The sequence below is a fragment of the Nothoprocta perdicaria genome, unplaced genomic scaffold, assembly GCF_003342845.1.
Source record: "Nothoprocta perdicaria isolate Ctin4 unplaced genomic scaffold, notPer1 scaffold_236, whole genome shotgun sequence".
Lineage (NCBI taxonomy): Eukaryota > Metazoa > Chordata > Aves > Tinamiformes > Tinamidae > Nothoprocta > Nothoprocta perdicaria.
The window spans coordinates 145,055-169,145 of record NW_020455462.1 but is presented as its reverse complement, the minus strand read 5'-3'; the positions used below and the strand labels follow the sequence as shown (position 1 = coordinate 169,145).

General features: G+C 39.8%; 1 long non-coding RNA gene across 3 annotated transcripts in view; it reads left to right on the top strand.

The window, feature by feature from the left end:
• The window catches only part of LOC112947556, a 34,752-nt gene extending 10,929 nt beyond the window's left edge, over positions 1-23,823 (top strand). For 2 of the 3 annotated variants that reach the window (XR_003249436.1, XR_003249435.1), the window contains exons 3-7: positions 2,051-2,194; positions 15,203-15,266; positions 17,943-18,121; positions 18,950-19,042; positions 23,079-23,823. This is a non-coding gene — a long non-coding RNA (uncharacterized LOC112947556). The remainder of the gene's footprint in view (positions 1-2,050; positions 2,195-15,202; positions 15,267-17,942; positions 18,122-18,949; positions 19,043-23,078) is intronic. The other variant, XR_003249437.1, reaches the window with a different exon arrangement.
• Positions 23,824-24,091: the final 268 nt, after the last annotated feature.

The following is a 24,091-nucleotide window of genomic DNA, read 5'->3' as shown; positions in this document are numbered from 1 at the left end:
CCACCAGTTGGAGTGCAACAACCTACACTACATTTTTCCTTTTCTCTCCCAGTTACTGTTACAATTTGTTGGCAGCGGCTGAAGTAGGGACTTTGCAGCCAAGGCTCTCCCTGTAGGCATTAAGCAGTTTACCTGAATGATGTACATTGCTTCTGACGGCTTAAGGCTTTGAGTCTCAATTCTTTTTGTGTTTTTTCCCTTGAAATTTGGTCGTTTGCACAAAAGCAAAATCCGCTTGCAGCTGCACCACAAGGCTGCTTGCTCTTCAGCTGGGGTCAAGAAATCACAGCTGTGTGAAGTGGCATGTATCATAAGCAACGGGGCAAGGGAATGTTTTTTTTTAAAGCATTTATCTCCTCAGCTGCATAGTGACCAGAAAATAATGAAATGCCCTCCTATCAGAGGGGGAAAGAATCTTGAAACCTGATAAAGCAGATGGGCTGGTTTAATAACAGATTGAGGCAACGTTCCCCTGTACAGCACTACTATCTGTAGTAAAGCTGTAAGAATTTCAAGCCCTTTGGATGTGAGATGGTATCTGTGTTCTGGTTGTTGCGGAGAAAACAAACCCTCAACTTCCAAAATCATCCCTGGGGTTGTTTTTAATTGTGCTAGTGAAGAAGCAATGGAGGCAGTGAGCAGTTCTCCTGATTTCCAGCTCAAAGTTTGAGTCACATGAAGATGCAGTGTAGGGGAATGGATATCTTTGCAGCTTTCAGGCTCAATGAGCAGAGGAGCTTAACTTTCAATGTGAGAATCAGCAGCTTTTGGTCAGCACTTTGGCTTTTGAAGACTCTTTTCCTATGTTGTGAGTGCAACAGTGTGAGCAGCATTGATTTAAGCTTGCAGTGGGAAGAAGGTGTCTCCTTGAATTCACTGGTATAATCCATGGGAATCTGCTGGTCACCAAATGGAAACACAGAAGTTTCAAGGCTTGGTTTAGAGTCCTGCAGCTCTGTTGAGGTCCTGTGGCTGTAAAGGCAGTTAGACCAAGGGGCACAGGCAACATAACTAGGTGCAAAATGATCATAGGCAGAAAGCTTAAATATATTTGAAAATACTAGCTACTAATATAAGTACTGATGGCAGTTTAGACAGCATTATTTTGTTGATTTGGAGGATTTGATTTGTACAAATGCATTTAAACAACTAGCTGTAAATGAGTGTAATGATCAGTTCAGGAGAATATTTTTTTTCTTGCTAAACTAACCATTAAATGAGAAGCAAAAAGTAAAAATGCAGAGGGATAGGAACCAAAAGCAATACACAGATTGTTAGTGGGCGACCTGTTATCTATGTATGATTTTATCAAAATATGTATTAATGATCCTGCATAGAATTAAGCACATACTTAATGGTAAGTGTCAGGTAGTTCTGTTGCACAAGCGAAGCTTTATCCAACTAAAAGCTATAGCTATCTGAAAACACCTTTTATAAATAAGAAGTCTTTTCAGGCATGTGTTTTTTTAATCTAAGTGTTGCCATTTCCACTTAATGTCTTTACAATTCTCATTATAAACGATTAGGAGAAGAATGTAGAAGATAATGAATTCTGAGCCCTCAGATATGCAAGGTGAAATTCCACACGGAGTGAAGTGGGTGCGGGTTCCATCATTCAGCAGAGCCAGAATCACTAACCTTTTCTGTTCTTGTTATCAACGAATGCAATCTAATATCTGATAACAATGGGTCTGGAAAGAAGGGCTTGATTATATTACTGCTGTGAAGCTGACTTCTGTTTTTTCTCTTCCCTTTAAATCACAGTACGTGTTTATCGAAAACAGTTTTCAGTATTTTGATATGTAACCTTCTGTATAATACAGCTACACGTAAGAACAGAAATCTAAAATTGATCTTTTTGTAGCTGTGTTGTATCTGTTCCTTGTGTATTTTTTACATTCTGTACTGTGGAGCAGCTGATTATCTCACTGGCGAAGTACACTGTCCTGCCTTAGGCGTTACAAAATCAAAGAAGAACAAATTTATTTCTGTTTATTTAAGTAACAGCGAAATTTTCCTCCATGACCTCTACATTTTTTACTTTTGATAGTGATGTATGAAGCAAGAAAAACAGTTTGACTTTCAGATGCGCGGCAGAGGTTATGCTGGCAGTAAAGAAAAGCCTCTTTCCAATATCTGCAGGAAGCAAGCTTGACGTGGCATTTGCTGAGGGAAAAGAACCTGGAATGTAGAGGTAATTAACAATAAAATAGTAATATAAAAGCATATGAAAGAAAGATAATATAGAAGTACTTGCAATCACAAATCATTGTTTCTGTGTGTTTTCCTAACTTATTATTTGCAGTATCCTTGCAACAGGTCTGCAAACATTCACTCACCTGTTAAATTGGTAACATTAATTATTGCATTTTTTTCAGGAAGTATATAACAGTTTTGTAGAAGCTTCTATAGGCTAAATATATTCTAGAAGTGTTTCTTATTTACTTTTATTGACTTTCGGAGCATGTAAGCTCTACTCTAGTATATTATTAATGGATGGTGAAGGGGGAAGACTTTAAGAAAAAAAAATGCAACACGAAGTGGGAAATAATGCCTTATTACCACGGTTGCAGAACAGTTGAATTGGGGTTTTTTTTGCCCGTTTTTCATGTAGGCTAAAGTTTAAAGGCCTTGGTAATAAGGAAGCACCTACAGGGTTAACTGTGGGCTATTTTGCATGTACATGGTTCCCACTGAAAGCAACTGCATTGAAGGTTAGAAAGGAATTAACTTTGGAAATTGGACAGCAGAAATGTTTTCCCCCTTTTTCTTTAACCTGAGTTTCATAGGCACTGTACGTGATGTCTTATGCATAAATAAATATAGAGTCCAGAAATACTGAATTAGATTTGGTCTTTTGGTGTTGTCGAAATAAATTTTGGTAGCAGGATCAGTATCTTATGGTGGACATAGTAAAAGGAACCTGAATTCTATAGTGTGTTCTAGTCTATTTAGACTGGAAGAACTCAATCACTCATCATAGCTGTGTCTGAAATGAAGAGTAGACAAGTCTTTGATCTGAAGTATCTGTGTGATTAGTTTGTCCAAGTTGGGCAGCAGTGCAGGTTTGTCTGACTTGCTTCTTGCACAGTAGTCTGGAGGCTTGAGCATCCCCTACCTGGTCAAGTGCCTGCTCTGAGGAGCAGATTAATTCCTCTCCTCTGAAGTTACCTTGAGGTTTCCTAAGTGTGTTTTTTGCAGCAGGGTAGAATCAAGAGTTTTCAAAAGCTTTTGAGGAGGAACAAGCCAAAGGGTCCCTAATTCACAGTGAATCATGCAGCAGCTCGGTGATAGCTGAGGCACGTGAGCCTGGTTCAAAGACTTGATGTTCAGTTCCCCACATTTTAACAAGTACCGCTCATTCTCACTCCAATGTCCCCTGGACCCAGGGAACACGGGCAGTTTTATGTCTTTGTTACTTAAACAAAACTGATCTTAGGGGCTTCCTGCTTAAAATTTCCATCAGCTCTAACATTAAGCTGAAGCAGCTCCATCGTCTCCTGCAGCCTCAGTGCTCCAAGGGAATTAGTCTCTGATCATTCCGCAGGCTAAATGAGCCTCCAGCGTCCTCATATCTAATAAGCTCTTATTTCACATCCCTTCAAGGACCTTTCAGCCCTCATGCACCCCCTGAACTTTGGTCCGTTTCCTCCTCCAAATTTCCGAAAATGTTGCTGATATAATATGAATTACCTCTGCTTTAACATCCATCATTCAGGGTGAAGTTTAGTATCTGAACTTTGCAGCCTGCGGCATGTCACCAGCTGCCATCCAGATAGGTCAATCATTTGTTCCATGTTAATGCCATTTTTTTTTTCCTTCGTAAGTTACAAGGTCACCTTAAGCCCTGGAAAGGGCTAAAGAGCAGTGAAAGAGGAGTGGGCAAGAAGTGATGTATTCGGTGTTGCAGTAGCTTGGGTGCTCCCAAACAGAATGATCTCTAAAATACTAATGATATTATTTCGTATAAGAAAGCAAAGCAATTCAGCAGGATACCAGAGTGGTTAGTCAGGTCTTTCTCTGCTAGAAACTTCATCTCTAGTTACAAAAAATGCTGCTGCAACTCTTCTGAGTTTTTCTTTTACTGTTGTCCAAAGTTCATAAAAATCTGCCTCTCTCTTTTCTATTTCTGTATAGCTTTTTTGATCCCCTCCTTAGACAGTCAGGGTAAAGCTGACATGTTATTTACTGAGGAAATTAAATTTATTTAACAAGGAAGTTATGAGAGTCTGTCTCATATCAGAAGCAGAAGAATTCTGCTTTTTATCTGAATCTCAAGGAGTTGGTACTGAAGAAGGTTGCAGTGACCAGCGAGGTATACATATTTATTATATTTTTGCCTGCAGTGCTCCTTTCAGTAGTCAAGATTGCATCCTTGCGAACATCCGTACAGCAGCAGAAAAGATGAGAGTTGCCAACTAGCAAATTTTTTTTCCACGAAACCCTTTTCTCCAAACTATTGAGTGCAGCTTACAAAGGACGGTAACAAAGCCAGGTATCTGGCGGGCACAATGGGAGATGAAATTCATTGTGGAAGCCGCAAGGTAAGGCGCACTGGAAGGAACAATTGATCCATTGATGGGATCTAAATTAACTGCAAGTACTCGGGGAGAGAGCCCTGGCTGTCATTGTGAGCAGCTCCGTGCAGCCGGTGCCCGGCGCTGATTAAAAGCAGAGTGAGACGGGAGCGTTGGGATGCACCGGGAGAGATCAGGGAAGGCTCTTGAAAACACAGTGTGACTGTTGGGTACATCTGTGTGGGAGCTCAGCACGGACCCAGCCTTGGGTTTTAATGCCCCATCTCCAAAAGGAGGTGTCAGAAATAAAGAATAGAAGCCCTGAAAGGCTCCCTTTCCAGGGAGAGTGTTGGGTCGGATTCCTCCTTTGGTGCCTACCCTCTGCTGCCCTTTGGAAATCAAGTGGTTCTCCAGGTTGCAAATCGCTATGAAGTATGACCTATTTAATAGAGATGCATAGAAATGCTTATTGTGGGGAGGATGCACAAACTAGCAGTTGATGAACTGCAAAAAAAAGGTGCTTTGACTTCTTTTTGAACAACCTTTTCTTAAAATGACCATCAAAGACAAAGGAAATTCAAGCATGCGACTTTATAGTCAGCCAGCTGATACCTGCTTTATATGAAAAATATCCTTTCTTTCCATCCGTTGTTCCTGGTTAAAAATAATTTGGGAAGTCAGGGGAGAGGAGAGAGGGAACATGCAGACTTCATAATCAGAAATACGGCTTGGGAAGGAGTACACAACCGATTCAGAAAATGACTTGAAATGGACCAACTTGGACCAAGGGACAGAGAACTTTGTGAGAAAGATACCTGGTGAAGGAGATAAAATCAGGGGCCAATATACACTTCCCCTCCACCCCCCCCAAAAAAAAGTGTATAGGCACCAATTTAGGCACTAATTGGAATTTTGTTGAGCATTCTTATGTTTGAAACATCATTACCTTAACTAACTCAGAAGCTCTCACTGTAGCAAAGCAAAATGAGCTGGTTGTTAGCAAGGGAAGGTGATTGCAGAGGGAGATACCCAGGTGGTGAATCTAATTCATAAAGGGCAGGATAGGCAGCTTGCAGCAGGGCAAAAAAAGGGAATGTTTCATTCCCTTGTTATTGACCGTGGCAGGGGAGAAGGCCCAAGTGGAGCATACCTCTGGCTCTGAATGTCTATATGTGGTTTGCAGGAAAAGTATGAGGGGAGAAAAGATTCTTTTTGGTTTGATTAATAGATGCTCTGCTCTGTTTATAGTGACTGCTCGTGTGGCTGTCTCAACTGAGCCAGTCTAGAAAGGTGTAAGCCCTGGTGCAAGTCTTAATACTTGCTCCGTCTTCCCAAATGGTCCCTTTTCTTTCCTGACGTACCAAAATCTGAGAAATTTTGCCTCAGAGGAATTGTTCTAATTGTCCTTGCTTGGGGGTATGCAGCATAGAGAAGGTTTTCCTATCACTGCTAAAGGGTAAACCACAACATAGAGCGTTATCTCCTTAAAATGAAGTGATTTCCTGAAGTACGAAGCAGTGTCAAGCAGAACTGAACAGCCGCATGTTTTCCTTGGGTCGGTTTGTGTAACCTGGATAAATTGCAAGGAAGACTGCGTGTCTCCCCTCCGTGGAGCCTGGCGCAACCATTTGTTACGGTGACAGGTATATTCATCACGCGGTGCGTGTGGACAAATTCCATCCTGCAGAATGTGGGCGACGCTCGGATACGGTCATGGGCGTCGTACGACTCTCTATTTGGGTGACACCACCTCTGTGGCTGCAAGGGGAGCCCGAGCATCTCGCAGCAGCTTTGGTTTGCTCGGGGGCTTCAGGGAGCAACGGATAGCGAGGGAGAAGCCGCGATCCACAATTTAATTAGGGATGTAGGGAAGAGTCTCCTTTGCTGCTGCAGGCCCCTGCCATAATGCCTGTGTAAATGGCCTCGGCTGTCAAGGGAGGGCTTGCATAGGCTTTATGTGCATTAATGATGTATTCCCCCGAGTTTTGCTTTGGTCTGGCAGGGGGAATAACCCTAGTGTGGCTCTCGAGTGCCCCTTGCCCAAAAACGTTGTCTGCTGTGTGCAGAGAGCTGCAGGTGGGAATGATTTTATGATGACTCTCGGCAAACAGACAGTTACTGACTTTTCCCATGGTAATTGGTGTTTTCCTCAGTAAGGTCACGGGAGGTTTTGCGAGCTGTCTATTAACTGTGCATCTCGGCTTCCCTTGCGTAGTGGGAAACATTTTGCCTAGGGTTTGTGGTGCTCGCAGAGAAAAATGTAACTTCTCAGCAGCAGTTTTGTGAAGCGAACCAGGGTTTTGCATGACCATAATTGCTCCCGTTCTTAAACCTTGCAGCAAGCCTGGCAAAATGTAGTGACATAGATACCTGTGAAGTGTTTCTGGTTTGTTTCTTCTCTTTCCTTTCTTTGGGAAGGTTATAAAGAAAACCTCGCATCTCTGCAGAAAGGCGGAATTGTCTTGAGCACTATTCTATCTCCAGCACAAACGCGGGTAATGAGGATAGCAAAAATATTTGTCATCAGTGTTATTGCAGGAAAAAGCACTTCAGATGGTGACGCCCGAGCTGCTGTAGCCAGGGAGCTGCTGCAGGTGCAGGCAGTGATGGGGCTCGGGTGCCCATCGCCCTGTTTAAAATTCTTTATGGAGCTGCTTTGTGAGTCAGATTGCCAGAGAAGGCAGCAAAAAGGTGAAAAATCTCCGATATAAAAGTTTTGACACAATTTCTAGAGAGGGCAAGCATAAAAGTTTACAGTTCCCATTACGGCTCGCTCCGAAGCAGACGAGCCCCTGAGATTACGGTAAGGCAGGCAGGCCAGGGTTATAAATATATTTATAGGAAGCACCGGCGCAGTGAGTAAATGGGCTGCTGCTTCCCGCGAGCTCCCTGGAGCCACCATCGCACGTGGGCTCCGGAGCTTCTCCAAGGGCAAGCGTCCTGACAGGCTTCCCAGCAGCCGTGGACTTCCCGCAGGCTCCGGGAATGCCCCGGAGCTGGTGTCAGGCAGTTTGCTCTTGCTGGAGCAAATAACTACTCTAACTACTCCGTGCAGACAGGTATACTCACTGTGTTCATATATAACCTATACATGTACCTGGTGCCTTGCTGGAGCGTGTCGGAGACCCCCAGAGAAGGTGGGAAGGGATATAGGACTGTGATAGCTCCCCTTGTGACACCTTCCTGTCACAGCTCTGTACTCCTAGAATCTGTGCATATCCAGCATTTCCAGAAGTGCAAGGGCATCTGCTTTGTGGGAATATCTAGTTAACAGCCTTTTGAAATAAGAGGACACCTGTCCGTCCGGGTCCTGCAGCCTCTCCTGTCGTCTTGCCCAGCCTTGCGGAGCGTCGTCTGCTCTCCTCCAGGACCAGCCCTCTCACCAAGTGAGTTCTCAGCAGCTGAAAGACGAGACACATGCAAAAGTGAAATGAAATTTTGCAGATATAGTTGCAAAATAACCAGATAACTGCACTGTTAAAAGGGGATGTCACTTTGACATCTGTGTTAAGGAGAATTAATACCATCCAGTAATCTCACTGCAAAAGTAATAATAAGATGTTCAAGCTCAACTTTGCAAACACCTTGTTTTTCCTCTAGATCTTCTAGACAGCTGAAGCTTTTAGACAGAATCTTATCATTGCTAGGGTTTATAAACCAATGTGATAAAACATCTTAATAAATGGTAGTCAAAATGAAGCCACAGCAACCTTCTGGCAGGAATTTTTAATAAAAAAAAAATGGAAGGAAGACATTTAAGGCATGGCTTATCTGGAAGACTTTGTTCTCCAGAGTTTCTCTTTCCTTAAATGAGAGTCTAGTTGTAGATTACAGGACAAACTAGAGGAAGTTTAGTGCTGAGCCTCATTAATAAATGAAGATTTGTACCATTTTTCCTGACATCCCCAAAGCATTGTCTTCCTTGCAGACATTTATTTCAGGCTCATTGCTCTAGCTGAAAGCTGGACCGTTTGCACGGTGAGGCTCCAGTTCCTAGAATACGTTTAGGCTCCCTCTTAATTTTAATCAAGTTGTCAAATGGATGTGAAGCAGCAAGAAAAGGCTGCGTATTGTCCGTTTTTCCATTGTGAACCTGCTGCTTTGTTCTACTGAATTTTAGTTTTAATTAGAAACGGCTGCTCTCTCACACGATTATAGTCACAAAAGAAGTCTCAGACAGGCCAGAAAGGAGGCCTGATAAATCAGATGATGCAAGTACTATGGCCTATCTGTGGCATCACTCACCTCAACAAGGCTTTCCTCTCTGTGATATCTAACACTATTTTCCTTGATTTTTCCTTTGGTAGAAGGGAGAGGAAAGGATAGAGTGTTGTTGTTGTTATCTAGAAAGCAAGTGCTCATGGCCTGGGTGAGTTTTGTGCAAGCCAAAGACAGAGAATTAACTTTTCCAGCCCACTGTATTTATTTATTTTTTGTCTTACTCAGCCCTTTCTGCTGTTGCTGCTAATAAAGAGGCAGAATGTATGGCAAGGTGACAAATCTCAGACTTGCTCCCCTTTTCTTCCCGCAGCCCTGAACTGGCTGTACTGCTGTAGCCAAACACAATTTTTGCTTATTTTCTGGAGGAAAACAAGCCAGCACAAGGTATATAAGCTTATGCATTTCTGCACTGCTAATGCATCCTGACTGAGGCCTTTTAGCATCTTCATAATAGAAATAAAGAATAGTTGTGTCACCTATAGGAAAAATGCTTTGTGCAACTGTGATGCTTTTGGACTGTGGTTGGGAGCACCTTGTTGGGTGAGTGGTACTGTGAGCTTGTACTGATAATGAGAAGCCTTGGTGTTGAGAAAGTCTTCCTAACGTGTGAGCTAATGGAATATATGAGTTTACTGCCATCACTGTGAATAAGACTTTTTTTCTGCTTGGAATCACAGTGAACGTTGCCCTATTCAAGGCACTGGGAAATTCACTGGCTGTTTATACTGCTCAGGTAATCTCTGAATATCAGAACTTCCAGAGAACCACCTCATGCTAAATTTATTGCATTTCTGAATAAATTTTCATATCTGTTTTCTGTTTATGAGAACTCAAGCAGTAACTTCATCCTAATAAATGTGGAGTTACCATGGGGAAACATTGGCTCATTTGATCCATTTATGTTTGGACATGCTGAGGTGTGCGTAAGGATTTGATTATCTCATCATCTCCCCACAACTTTTTGATATTCAGTATTACCCACGCATTTTGCAGATAGAGAAGCAAGGTGAAGCTAGGAACTAAGAGGAGTATCTAGCCTGTACGTCTTTGAAAATCAGAATGTGCTATTGTTCAAGAGTAAAATTAAGGAGTCTCATGTAACAAGGCTGCAATATTCACGGGTCACATCTAGCATTTCTGTGAAGAGGGTACTTCTGATAAAGAAGTAATTTCCAAAGGCGTTAAGGACATTAATGAATTATTTTCAAGTGTTTTGAACCAACAAAGTTAGAATATGACTCAACAGCTGGGTGAAACACCATGAAATCTTTTGTGATGCATAGTTTGTTTTTATTATTATTATTTTTTCACCCGACAGAACTGATGCTAAGATAGAAATTTTCCCCATAACTATTGTGCAAGGAGAACTATGTGATAAAGTGCATAAAAAGCTTTGCCAGCTTTATTATTTTTTCTTATTGAGGACTGGCTTGTTTGTGGGTGGCCCTATACATCACAGGCTACTGTTCCAGTGGTTTGGGGTGAGCTATGCAGGGTAATGGGTGGCAGCTGCCTTGGTTTACTTCTAACAGCTGTGTGTGCAGTAGATGTGAAGGCATTTTTCCACCTTGCTGCTTCCTTGTGGAAAAAAAGGAAAAAAAACACCTTTAAGAGTTTTTCAGCATGAAAAATCACATGGCGAGTCTTGGAGACCAAATAAGAGCAGTAAGACAGGAAAGCAGAGCCAGAGCATGTCTGAAGATTTTTATGCTATTTACAGATCCTTCAAATACGAGTAAATCCTTGCAAGTCTAGTTTAAAATGCACCGCGGCTGTGTGTAATCCAGACCTCGGAACAGGATTCTGGGAAGATGTTGAGCCTCTTCTCATCAATTATTTTTCTCCCCCTTCTTTCTCAGTGGACCTTTTCTTCCTGCTTTGCTTGAAGAGATATAGTCCTTAATTAGAATACCAGTAGGGATTTTGCAGGTGAAACTTTTGCAATTCGCACATCTGTCTTCTTCAGGAAGGTTATTAGAGTGGAGCACAGATCCATTTGTCTCCTTTCGTCCGCTTCTGACAAAGCCGTCTTGGTTCCCAATGGGAGTGTGGGAATTGTAATGTAGGCAGAAAATTGACCCTGCATGAGGGAATCTATGCGAGAAGGAATACATTGAAAAACAATCCCGAAACAGGAAGGCAGACTTCAATTTGCCACATTAAGTAAAGCATGTGAAATTGTTGAGGAAAAACAAGACGTTTCTTTGCAGGCTATTAAAATGAAAAATTGTGGCTTAGTATTGAAGTAGCTTCCCTGGTGTTGACATTGCTGTATCCTTTCTGAAAACAGAGCGTTTGGGTCTGTCTTACCCTGCAGCATCAAAGAGTAGGAAACGGTTTTTTTTCCCCCTTTTGTCTAGGAAAGCTGGGACTTGCTGATGGAGAAGCGCGGCTGCTTTGCAGAGAGGGGCCTGTGTGAGGGTACGTTTTTCTTGCAAACAGCTCTCTAAAGCACCGAGACGTGCCTGCATAAAACGTGCTTCTAGGGGCATCTTTCCTAGTCTCAGCTTCCTGCACCTTCCTGCATCTTGTCCGCTTGATGCCTCTGTTCTGGGCAGCATCTCAGAGCAACTGCAACAGGTCTGGTAACTTCCAAGCTTTACTGCTGAAGTTTCTGCAATTTTGCTGCTCAAGTCACCCCCAAATTATTTATTGGGAGGCTGATGGTTTGGATTACTGTGGCAATCATTCACCATTAACACACTTGCCTTCTAATAATTCAACATTACAAGTCATATGAAACTCCTAGTTCCTAAGGAGGGATATGAGGAAGTCCTAGTAGATGGAGCATATTTCATCTTTGCTAGTTCCATTCTTGAATTAAGATGTGTAAATATAACTTAGCAACAACTAAATTGTTTCAGGTGAGGTTTCTAACTTTAGAAACAAGTTATGTGTCGTTAGCTTCACCATACGTTGGTATTTCTAGTGCTTTAATGATCCAAATCCAAAAAAATTCTGATTGATTCTCAGAAACTGTGTTCTGTTACCTTTAGTCTAGCTGAATTCTTGATTTCTAAAATTTTGCTGGCTAGTCCCAGGTAACCTCGGGAAAAAACAAGAACTGACACCCCATCAATACCTCATGCATACTGTCTTCTACTCTGCCTCTTTCTCATGTATAGGAGTTAAGCTGCTTCACTGCCTTATTCAATCATTTCTTCATGATTTTTGTCTTTACCATACCTAGCAGAGCACCTACCAATAGCTGTGCCCAGTATCTATACGGGCATGTGTATGTATATATTCTTTACTGCATCTCCTTATTAGCTATCCCATGTAACTTAAAAGTTAATTAAGAGTTTTGAGATGATGGTTATCCTAAAGAAATAGGGCTGGGTTGCTCAGAGGTGGTTAGTATTTGAATAATCAGTTGTTGGAATTTTGTTTTACTACGATGTCTGCTATTAGTTTTTATTAGTAGTATTAATGTCTAATGCAACTTCATTTGCAGTTTTTCTGTTAGAAGTGCACTGAAAATTGTCAGATAATTGTTTGCTCTGTAGCATTTTACCTTTTAGTATTACTGGGTATGTGGCTAGATTGTATTCCTCCAGTCTGGCTTTCTGCCTCTATCTGCCTGTTGTTTTACTTATATTTATTGCTGGATACAGAGACAATTATCACAGCAGCGGGGTCCAGAAATTAATGGTAATGTCAGGTCACACAATGGAAGCTGCTTTATGCATGACTCCATTATTTCCAATGTCAGACAAAGCTCTCGAGCTGATAAAATAATCAATAGGAGTGAAGCTTTTAGAGCAGCCTGTTTTGTGCCGGTTGAACATCTGGAAGGCAGCACCTTTTTATTTGTTAAATGACGCTGAAGAAACTTTTGGAAGAGCAGAAAGGTCGTCGGTACCGGCCTGACCTGTTCCACGGGGGCCCCTTATTTATTGCAGGCTGCCAAGTTACCTTCTGCTTGGTCAGTGAAATCACTCGAGGTGAGGCTTTTATCCACTCGGGAAGGTTGTTGACCACGCCATTCATTCCCGGAGAAGAGGTAGCCTGTCACTTGTGGGCATCGCTGCACCCATATTGTGATAATAATAGCAGAAAACTTTCTTTCTTGCAGAGGCAACTGCTATTTTATCCCCTGGAGCAAACTGTCAGGATACCTAAAGGTCTTGTCTTAAATTGCAAGTCTGGGACCGTTGTTGCTCAATTCTAATTTTAGTCACTCGTGTTGGGAGCGGAAGCTCTGAGCACTGAATGCCAGATTTTGGAAATTTTTGTCTAATAAAACCCTTTTTAATTAATTCAAAACTAAATCAAAACATTTCTATTCCACTTCTCTTTTTTTCCCCTGAAACATAGCACTTGATGGTGTTTTTTTTAAGTTACTGTGTACTTTGGGGGCATTTTCTTTAATAATGCATTTTCTGTACCCAGGCAGTTGAAGGTTGCTTGTCTGCTAAGGTAAAAGGAGCTGATTTTTCAGGAGCTGAAGTCCACCATCCTTCCATTAACACCAAACTCAAACTGTGGGACTCTAGTACCAAACCCTTAAGCTATATTTTAATAGCTTTATATGGATAGCTCAGTATCGATACAATAATAGCTTAATTTTGATACAAATATAAAATAGCTCTCAGCAAACCCTAAATTAACTTTTTGTGAGCCATTTCTTGAGAAAATACCTAGCTCACGCTATTCAACTCGTGAAGGAAGATATGTTTTAACTCCTTTTTTTCTATCTGATTTGAAGAAGAGGCAGGTAAACTAAATTACATTGCTGAATAATAAAGTGCAGAAACAACAGATTAGAAGACTTAATTATGCAGGGACATATATTTTTGCAAGATTTTCAATGAATATTATGTGCTACAGCTACTGTGGGACCCTAAACAAGCTCTGATTTCTAAAAAAAATTACTGTTACTAATCTATAAAGACTAAATAAAATCAGTATTTTAAAGTTCTTAAAAAGAAAAAAAATAGCTTAGTATATGCTTTTCCCAGGATATTTTTGATTTAATAATCATTTTCATCAATTTTTAATTTTAATAATAATAAGCTCTAAGATAGCACATCACACAGTGTATACACATGAAGATTAAATTAAGATTCTCTCAAATAGATGGTACCAGCTTTAACCTGGGCTTGGTGAGGATGAGCCAGGTCATTGATTCTTTTTCTCTACAGCCCCCAGTCCCCAAATCCAGTACTGCAAATACCTTGAGGTCCATATGTGTTTTCATAGTCTGTAACTGGTGCTTTGCTCACCAGAAAATCAAAATCAATCTAGTCTTCCTTCTGCCACGTATCTGCTACCCTTCCAAAGAGCTGGCTTTTCATAGGGTATGAGCACTCAATGCAAAATGCATGAGCTGTTTCTATGCAGGAATGCCTAGTCAACGATGACTCAAGCTTTTCCATGTGGCAAAGTTTCTTTACAGTTGGGATGTCTTTTAGTGTGTCATAAAGTTACAGTAGATGGAGGTAAATAAGGAATCATACTCCCTATATAATGTGATTTGTGTTTTGTTTTTTAATTTCTTTATTGGGAAGTTGCATAAAGTGATTACCTCTGCATGTCCTTTTCTACCTCCCTCTTTAGTATGTGCTTCAGTCTAGCTCCTTCCAGGTGCATCTTACCCCAGACACACACATACAGCTGTGGAATGATGCCTCCTTTGCAGGAGATATGGTATAAGCTTGCTGGATATGAGTAAAAATGAATGTACCTTGACAAATTGCTTATTAAAAACAGTCCCGTAATGGGATCATGACTCTTATCTGATGTTTTTGCAGCTGATACTAGTTGTCTCCAAAATAAAACCCGAACTACAGCAGCTACTGTGTTTCTAATCAGTATGATTATTCCATGTCAACTCCATTTCCCCCAGGATCAATTAAGCAAAACATCAAAAAGCCTAGTGACTGTAATTAGCCAGTTATTTAATATGTTTTTTATCATTAGCCTGCTTGGTAACCACTACCCTAATCACAGCTATAATCATGGAGAAAATTAAGCTATAGCTATATACTATATCTAAGAAGCAGTTCCAAAGCAAACAGGATTTAACCAGGACCTAGTTAGTAAATCTGTATGACCACGGATCACTAAGATTTCAGGCAGTCTGAAATCCCTTTTTTGAAATCATGCTTGTGAATTTAAAACTATATCTGTTTTTACAAAGTAAAACACAATAATGAACTCTGGGGATGAATATAAAAATCAAGATTAAGAAAGTTTCTTATTGAATGTAGAAAGCAAGATGAAAATGCTTTTCTTTAATATAAAGTGATGATTCCTATATGCATTAAACAATGCAGATAATGAGCATTTAATAGATAATTTTACTAGCTGATATATAAATGTATTTGCTAATATAGAAGTGTTTTTATTGAGAATTAAATATTAACAGATAAAAAGAAATAGGCTACATCTGAGGAGCTTGCATGAATCTCTATTTTTAACTAGCAGAATATCCCACACTAAGTTTTTTGCATTGTTTTCAGGGATATGTCTACAGTTCCCAAATGATGCTCAAGTGACAAAGATGTCTGATTTCATCCAGTGAAGGTACCAGTATGACCACTATTCCTATACTAACCTCACTACCTGTATGTCACAAAAACGTCTATGTGCTTACCTATAGAAAATACAGGTGACTTGATGAGAGTTACAATTATAGAAATGTATTTTAGATCTTTTTTCAAGCACAATTTTCACTCCCCTGGGAGACTGGAGATACTACAGACTGAGCTTTATAGATACAATTTCCATAGGAAAACCACACTAAAAATCAGTGATGTCTAGAGACTTTGCAGTGTCACTGATGCACAATATGCGAGAGGGGTGACGTGAGAGATGCACCTTGGTCCAGCTGATGCTTTGGTACTTCCGTAGCTCAGGATTTTGAAAAGGAAAATGGAGAGCAGAGGGAGGCAGCTCTTTGCTTGCCAGCTGGTAAGTAGGACCAATTAATTAAAAATGTTCTTCCCTCTGTTCCATTAGTTTATTTGCCCTTGTATCAGTGTAGGCTGGCAAGTGACGTTTTCTGTTTCATTTCTTGAATGTAAAGAAGTACTTCTGATACCTAAAGATCTGGGAGCAATTTTCACTAGTATTTTAGGTTAAGATTTTCCAGTCTAATTTACTAGAACTGAATCTGTTTCAATTTGTTCCTTTTGACAAATTGACAAATAAGCTTTTACAGCACAAGAGCAAGCTGACATAGAAATGTGTTTTTCTCAGGCTCAGCTGTCTACGTAACAGAGTAACCTACACAAAGTCCTGCAATGATGTAAACTACTAATTCAAGATCAGCACGTACTGGGTCAAAGTCAACCCTTGGCTATATCAGTAATTGTAGGGAAGTCAGTAGATTACATCTAAAATCAACTGTATTTTTCAGAGCAAAATCTTGCTTTTTTATAAAAATGTGCATGTGTAGGATGACCTTACAGAATAACTATAGGGTTACTACTATGACTTTCATTCCTTTGCAAAGGCACACACATGCACACAAAACAAATGAAGAATTTGGGGTTTACAACACGTTTCTGTCCTGAAACGATTTTTTTTGTGTGTTGAGACTATGTTGCTTCACTCCAGGCTAAATTTAGACACAAAAAGAAGGACATCCAGGTATTCCCAGTAGAATTTTCCACTCTGGTTTACCTATTATTTTGTTCTGCAAAAGTGTCCTATTTATGGTGGAAAAACTGTGTTATTTTTAACAGGTGAGTCTAGGTGGCATTTTCAAGAGCCTATGCTGTTTGCCATGCTCTAAAGAAAGTTTTCTCTTGCAGAGTTTGTAGCTCCTCTCATACTAGATGACTTTTGTTAATCTTGGAGAGGAGCCTTTTATCAAAGAACAACTATATTTGTGTTTGTACATGCATAATTGTATGGTTGATACTGAGCTGCATTAAGCAAATTATGAAGTTTTAACGCTAATAAATATTGTCCGCATCCACAAAGGCTTGCATGGGGCTGTACATTTCCCAGCAGGCACTAATAAGCATGAACGAAAAAATTAATAGTAGACCTCATCTTTCAGCAAATTAAAAATTGCAAACCATCGAGGAATGCAACAGCCAGTGGCCTAACTTCTTCTCGGAAAGCCAGGCTTACTTTGTAAGCTCTTCACAAGGAATGCATTAAAAATGTTTAAAGCTTCAGAATAAAAAGGAGAATGAACATATGTTTCTCAAAGCACTTCTGTCGGTTCCTAGGCTCCGAACATCCAGAAAACCTAATAACAAAAATGTTAAATTATGGTTGAAATCTTTTAAATTTTCAGTATTTTGTACTTTCAGTATATATTCAGTATACAGTATATTACAGTACCTGTCACTGAAACAGTGATAAGCTTCATCCTCTAGCAAAAATCGTTGTGTAGCGATACCTGAGGCATAAATGTCATGAAATAGTTTCATATTTTTCTTATGAAAAATGACTAAAAATAATGATAACCATTCTCTGTATAATCCAGTAGAACACAGTGTTTTAGACCAATTCTCTAATGAAAATTGTGAAACTATTATCAGTATAATATGGGATCAAACTAGCTAAACACCTTTACACCCTTGTGAAAAAAATGTATTGAAGCTCATAGCTTTATTCTCTAATAGAGACAAAAGTAGAGAGGATTTTAATGGGCAAACTCCGCTGCAGAGAAAACGAAGAGAAAGGATGAAATGATTGTCAAGTTTTTAACAACCTCCATTCATCTCTCCTGAATGTTAACTGTAATTAATTTATTGGCATGTGATCAGGGAGTTTTGAAAGAGATCTGTGTAGCTGATGTGAACCACAGTGTTTTTCTTTTTGGCCAAAAGCTGCTAGAAATGGTTTAGTGAGGGTGGCCCGTGTAGCATGACCATCTCCTGCACTCCTGTATTTTTATCCTTTTTATTCTCCACTGCATAAAAACCAGCAATTAGAAGTTTATTATGAATGTCCAGGAACCAGAATACCTAAGGATCAATTAGGAATCTGGCCTTCTAAAAGAGATTAAATATTTATTAAAATAACAACAACCTTTCAAATAATAGTTCCACCGTCATTACTCAAATACGTCCTTGAACTTCTATTTTCTGCCTCACTTCACTGTAATTGCAAAATGTAACGGTGCCAATAAATGTTTCAGACTAAAGTACATAAAATACATAAAGCGTTTGCATTATAGTGGCAGTGGCTGAGATTTTGTAAGCAGATTCTAACCAGTTTTATTTGCTTATTTGCCCGCAGGGTTCTCAAGTTCAATTCTCAAGCAAAACAAAAGACAAAAATCTGCCTTTTACCTAATTTTAGCTGGAGCTGCTCTGCACTTGGCATCTTGACATGGATATACAAATGACACTTTGCTCTATAGATGCTTACCCGTTGGAACAGATGGCAGCAGTCAGAATCTCGCAGCAACTTCATAGGTAAATACGGAATAAGGAGCAGTTATTACATGACAGCTCTCAAAAAGGATATAAATACCTGAAGGGATGCCACAAGTTGGGCTGATGGTCCACTGAAGTGCTAAAAACTACTGTATCTAACAGGATACAAAGCTTACCCTCCACAATTATGCTCACCATGATCAAGTAGTATCTGTAATAGATAGATCTGTCCAACAGTGATACTTGTCTCACTGCATGGTGATGGCCCGCTCTTGATAAAGCCTCTGTGTGAGAATCATTCCATTATCATAAATAATTCAAAACATAAATGAGATTAAGATTTTGATGCTTATTTTGTTGAAGTTTCTCAATGAAATGTCCTAAAGTTTTAAAGAAGAAAAAAATAAAATCAATGTGTTTTATGGTCAGTGATGGAGAAAGAGTTGTGGAAGAATTATAGGTCTTCTACAAGTCAGAGGTGCAAAAGCTGCAAGGTGTTTGTTTTACACAAGCAAGAATAAATATGAAAGCTGCTATAAGTAGATATAACTTGCAGGTTTTATACCCCATGCCTGTGTACAGTAGTGTCAACTGCCTTGTAGCAGATTTAGCAACAATAATTTGTCTTCATTGTTCCATCAACAACCCCACAAGACTTGCTGATGCTCTTGCCATTGAGAATATTGCCCTTTTTCTGGACTGTATGGAAGCAAATGGAAAACACTGCTTTATTCTGTGTCTGAATACGAGTGCTTTATTGCTTGTAGAGTGCATTAGCACAGGGCTTCAAGTGATTCTTGTGTATCAGCTCATCAATTATGTGCGTTAGATGTACTCACCTCTGTTGATTTTCATTCTTTATTACAGCCTTTCTGTCGGACTCCAACACAAAAGACAAGGATGCTGAATTTCAGTGCAGGAGCAGTGTTACAAAGTGGCTAAATGAAGAAGCATTTGTGGGTAACTAAACGAATTCCCTCTTTTGTGACAAAGAAATATGCCTTAGAAAAATAAATTTTGAAAATAGGAAGCTATTTACGTGAGCATAAAGATGTCGAATGGATTTGGCTTAAACAAGTTTTATATCTCAAATCTTTTTGCACTCAACAATTCTATCTCTGAGCTTTAAAAGCTTCCATGTTTCTGTCTCTAGGCTATACCTTAGAGACAAAACACACTAATTGTTTTGCTCCTGCTTCCTCGTGATCTCAACCCATTTCTCTCTGACAGGTCAAAGCCTGATTATGATTTAAGGATAAGAGAAACAATTTAAATCTTCAATTAGGAAAGTGTTTCTTGGTTAATTTGCTCCTGGCTAACTGACTTCCTCTCACTCTGGGAAGTTAAACACCTGACAGCATGAGCAAGCTTTGGAAACTTCACTTTCCAGCCCCACAAGGCTACTTCTCCAGCCACTTTTCATATTCTTGCTTGAATTTACGCTGATTTGCTCCCCCTTTTCTTTACAAACAGCTCCCTGTGATAGCCAATATAAAGCCAATATTTACATCTGCGTTGGCTATTTGATTCCGTGTTTGAGTTTGTGCTATGTTATGTGTAATTCAATGTTCCTAGTTGGGGAATATCAGCTTCGAGGGTGGCTGTTTCTTCAGGCATCATCTGGCCAATTCAGCTGAGAGGTTTATAACACAGTGCTAACCCAACTAGCCATAATAAACAGGGCACAAGGCTGCTCAAATATATGTACTGAAGTTACTATTTGCAATGTGAAAGCATTATATGCACAAAAGAGACATTTAAATGCCTTTCAAAAATGCTCATTTATTTCATAAGCTCATTACTTCTCAGAAATAAGCTGGCAAGTGTGAATAAAAAGCAAAGTTATATAGTGAACTTTCTGACTTTCCTCACCCTTCCATATCATGCTAGCCTATGTATTTTTAGAAAAAAATGGGAAAAGGAGTAGCATCCTACCATTTAAAAAATAAATAAATGGAGCACTTCAACACATGAGTGTTTCATGAAATAAACACCACCTTTATTTATCTACTCATCTATATTTTAATGTCATGAGTGGATACTAATATATGACTTGGAGCAAATATAAAGTTCATATGCTTTCTGCTAAAAATATGTGGCTTTGATTTAAGGTAATTTGTTTAAGAGCCTAATGAAGTTGACATTTAAAGCTTTACTGAGCTGAGTCAAAATTGTTGCAGGTGGCTCTGAAAATGCATTGACCTAACAGGGCAGGGGAGAGCTCTGAATTTACTCTGCAGCATTATGTTATTTTTTGAGCTTTTTGGTGTATGGTAGTAAGTTTTTCAGATACTACCTGATTTGGGTCAAGGACAAGATGATACAGAGCGAGGGCTGGAGTGACACAGGGCGAAGAATCAGCACGGGCACCGTGTCCAGCAAGGAAAAGGCACAGAGTGAACATCTGAAAACACTGGAAGAAGACTGTAGAAAGCAACTGGCTTTAATTTCCAAACCAGGTTTAAAGCTGGTTAAAGCTAATTAAACCAGCTTTATTTTCCAAAACCTCAGCAGGACCTTTAACCAGCTAATTAATGCTTTAACCAGCTTTAATTTCCAAAACCTCAGCAGGTAAGAGTGCCTCCAACAAAGGTTTGGACAGTAGGTAACTTATGCTGACTTGTAGTAAGGTTTCAATGAGGAAAATAGACATTAAATAAGTCAGCATTGTTTCCCAGCACTTCATTTTTGCTCGGCATATTTATTGGAGTAGAAAGGGAGCATCCTTGTCTTCAGGTCTCCAGCTTCTCTTGGGCATCATAGTGGAGGTTACTGTAAAAGTAAAGTGTTAGCACTAAAGGAATGCCTGTGTCTTAGCAATAGGAAATAGTAGCAGTTTTGGGAACTGATAAATATCAATCCTATTTGTTGTAGTTGAGATGAGCCATGGCCAATGGATTTACACGTGCTGTTATCTATAGGTTTCGAGACCGCTTATATTGAAAAGAAGCGAGTAGAACTATAGTGAGTATGTTGTTAAGGGTGCAGATGGGATGGGTTTATGGCAGCAACAGGCAGCAGGAATCGTAGCTTGGCAAGTAAGTACTGAGAAGGACTCAGCCTGGGAGAGAACGTAATAGAGTTTAAGCATTGCCCTGTCATCTCCCTAGATGAGATAGGGGTGGATGGGTAACCAGCACTGCAGATCGGGCTTGTCAAAATCTACCTTCAGCTGCAAAAATATATGGAAGAATTTACATCAGAAACGGTAAGGGCAGCTCTTGAGTAAAAACAGGGAAGAAGATATCGGGCAATACAAGTAGAAGAGAAACCTAGAGAGATGAAAGGGGCTGTGTGCTAATCTTAACATGCAGAGCCGTCCCATACAGTGCAATTTCATGTGTAGCTGTTCCATAATTTAATTCATGGCTGCAAACTTTAAAGGTCATGAGGTTGGAGATAAGGATGTGGTTTTGTTCATATCTGGCTCTTAACATCTCAGAGAGAGGAGAAGCATCACAGACAGGATCTACGTTGTGTCTTTGGGCTGCTCTTACTCTTCCTTATGGATATCATAACTGTAATGGGACTGGCAATAATGCTCGTCTTAAATCAACACATGGTACAGAATCAAACAAGTTGCTTTGCTCTAGCTAGAGATGTTCTGGTTCCAGTTTTATCTGATTTCCAAGTTTAACCTAGGTATACTTCTTGAGTTTTCTTTTTACATAAATAGTGTCAAGATCGGTAGGTCACACCAAATCCCACCCTGAAAGGGGCAGATGTAAAAACAAAGATAACTGTAAAGCTTCAGGGTCACCTATTGCAACGAAAGATAACCAGGAAAAAGCTTTTCTTGAAATACCTCAGGTTTTAAACAATTTTCTATGTCTGCTAAAATCAAAAGTGTGATTTCACTTGACTGAAGTACACTTAAAAAAAGCATTTCGATCCATCTCAAGGAGATAACTTTTGAGATGAACGAATCGGAGAAGTGTGCAGAAAGCCAGCCAAACTGCAAAATAAATAAATCTTTGGTCAGAGTTTACAAGTTACGTGAAGTTTTGTCTCCGATTTACCCCAGTGCTTAAATACCTGAATGATGACACATTGAGGAGAGAGTTCCCAGTGAAGCAGTGCAGTGGATCTGACGGCTTTTATATTGATTCTAGCACCAGATCGCTGCGATGTGACAACTGATGGATTGGAGGGAGCACACTTGGTTAACTCCGGGTGCCTGTCTCTTGCTACCAGCCTTTTTAATCTGCTAACTTTTTAACACGTCGCTCAATAAGTTCTCTCCAGAGCATGTGTGTCTGGCTTGTTCTTTAGTGGTCTTTCAGAATAAGGGAATCAATAATATTAATTACTCATGGAGTAGGACCCAAATAAGCCGGCTGTAAATATGCATGCATTTTTTAACTGGGACAGTTGAACAAATGGTATCACATAGAGTAGGAGTCTGTGCTTGTTGGTAATATTGATGGTTGCTCTTCCTCTTTATAGAGCTCTTCTGAAAATGTCATTACTTTCTTCACTATTTCAGTAATATAATTTGTTGTAGTTTGCTTGAGGACAAATAAAAAAAAGCAAACTACTGCAGAAAAGAAGAATTTACATTTAAGGATCCCAAAATTATATTCTGCTCTTAACCAAATTTTGTCAGGTCACTTATGACCAAGCAGCTCAATGAATGCTAGAGCAGGCAAATTAATAATGCAATTAATCCCTCGCAATGCCATCACTTTGGGGAAAACCTCAAAATAGAGGCTCCCGGGGATGAGAGATTTGTGATTTTGCTATTTCTGGTTTGTGTTTTTGCTGTTCTTTGAAGCACATGCATTGAAATGTCTCAAAAGGCAAGATACAGCATTATTCTCATGACTGCTGAACTGTTAAATTGATCAGAGGCCCGAGATATGTGTATATCTTTAAATCAACCTACTGGCTAATTTCCTTTGCCTTAATGCTTTCCCATTACCCTTAATTAAATCCTTTTCTCATCCATTGCCTCCCAAATTACATCACTAACACCTCTCCTTCTCCCTCATGGCAGCGCCTCCAAAATTCCTGCAAATTAATGGCCCCTCAAGGTTTTAAACACTTTGGGCAAAATTCACCTCGCGTAATTTCATTGGGAACAGATGGAGCTGCACCAGGAATGAATCTGGCTGCCAGGAATTACTGCGTGACCGGAGGACAAAACTCCTCACGCGTTTGCGTTCTGCAGATCGGATTTCTCCGGCGATGTCGAGGAAGATAAAGGAGCAAAAGCAAAATGCTGGGGACGTTATGATGTGTGCGAGGTGCGAGCTCCCCTCGGCCCACACGTCCTCAGCTCTCCGTGACAGCGATGATGGCTCTGCCATGGATCAGAGGTAGTCATAACCCGGCGTGTGATGCTTGCTCGAAATGCCTATTTATCTCAATATATTTAAGGCTGTTTCCCCTATAGACGTTTTTATTACCTGCTGTTTAGGTAGGAATTGAATTACTACTGCCTTCTATTAGTTTTATGCCTTTGTAATGGCATTATGAGCAATGCTTAGTCAACATCAAGCTAGAGTGAAGTGATGGTGGATCAGGCCCAATCCACTTCACTGCAGTCGTGCTGTTTAAAAAGGTGCAAGTGCTTGAGTATTAAAAAAGCAAACACACACTAAAATTTTTTTTCTCTCTGCAGTATCTTAGAAAAGATTGTTTGGGATATAAAAAGCAACCTTAATGAAAGCTTTACTTGGACACTAAAGTATGTGTAACAATGGGTGGAGCAAAACCAAATGACAAAGGAGAAATATCCCTGATTAATTTTGAAACATTAAAACTCAACATTTTAAAATCCATTTTTTTTTAAAAAAAGCACTTAAAATAACCCATTGTAAACCTTTTAAATAACACTTGTGACGAAACACAGCACTTCACAGCAGCAAAATAACCTATAGATGTATATATATTTTTGAACCAGAAAAAAAAAGGAGATGTTCTAAGTAAACCTCAGACAAATTGCTTTGAGATTCCTCATTTAAATGAAGATTTTGGAAATATAAAAGGATTTTAGTTATCAGAAGA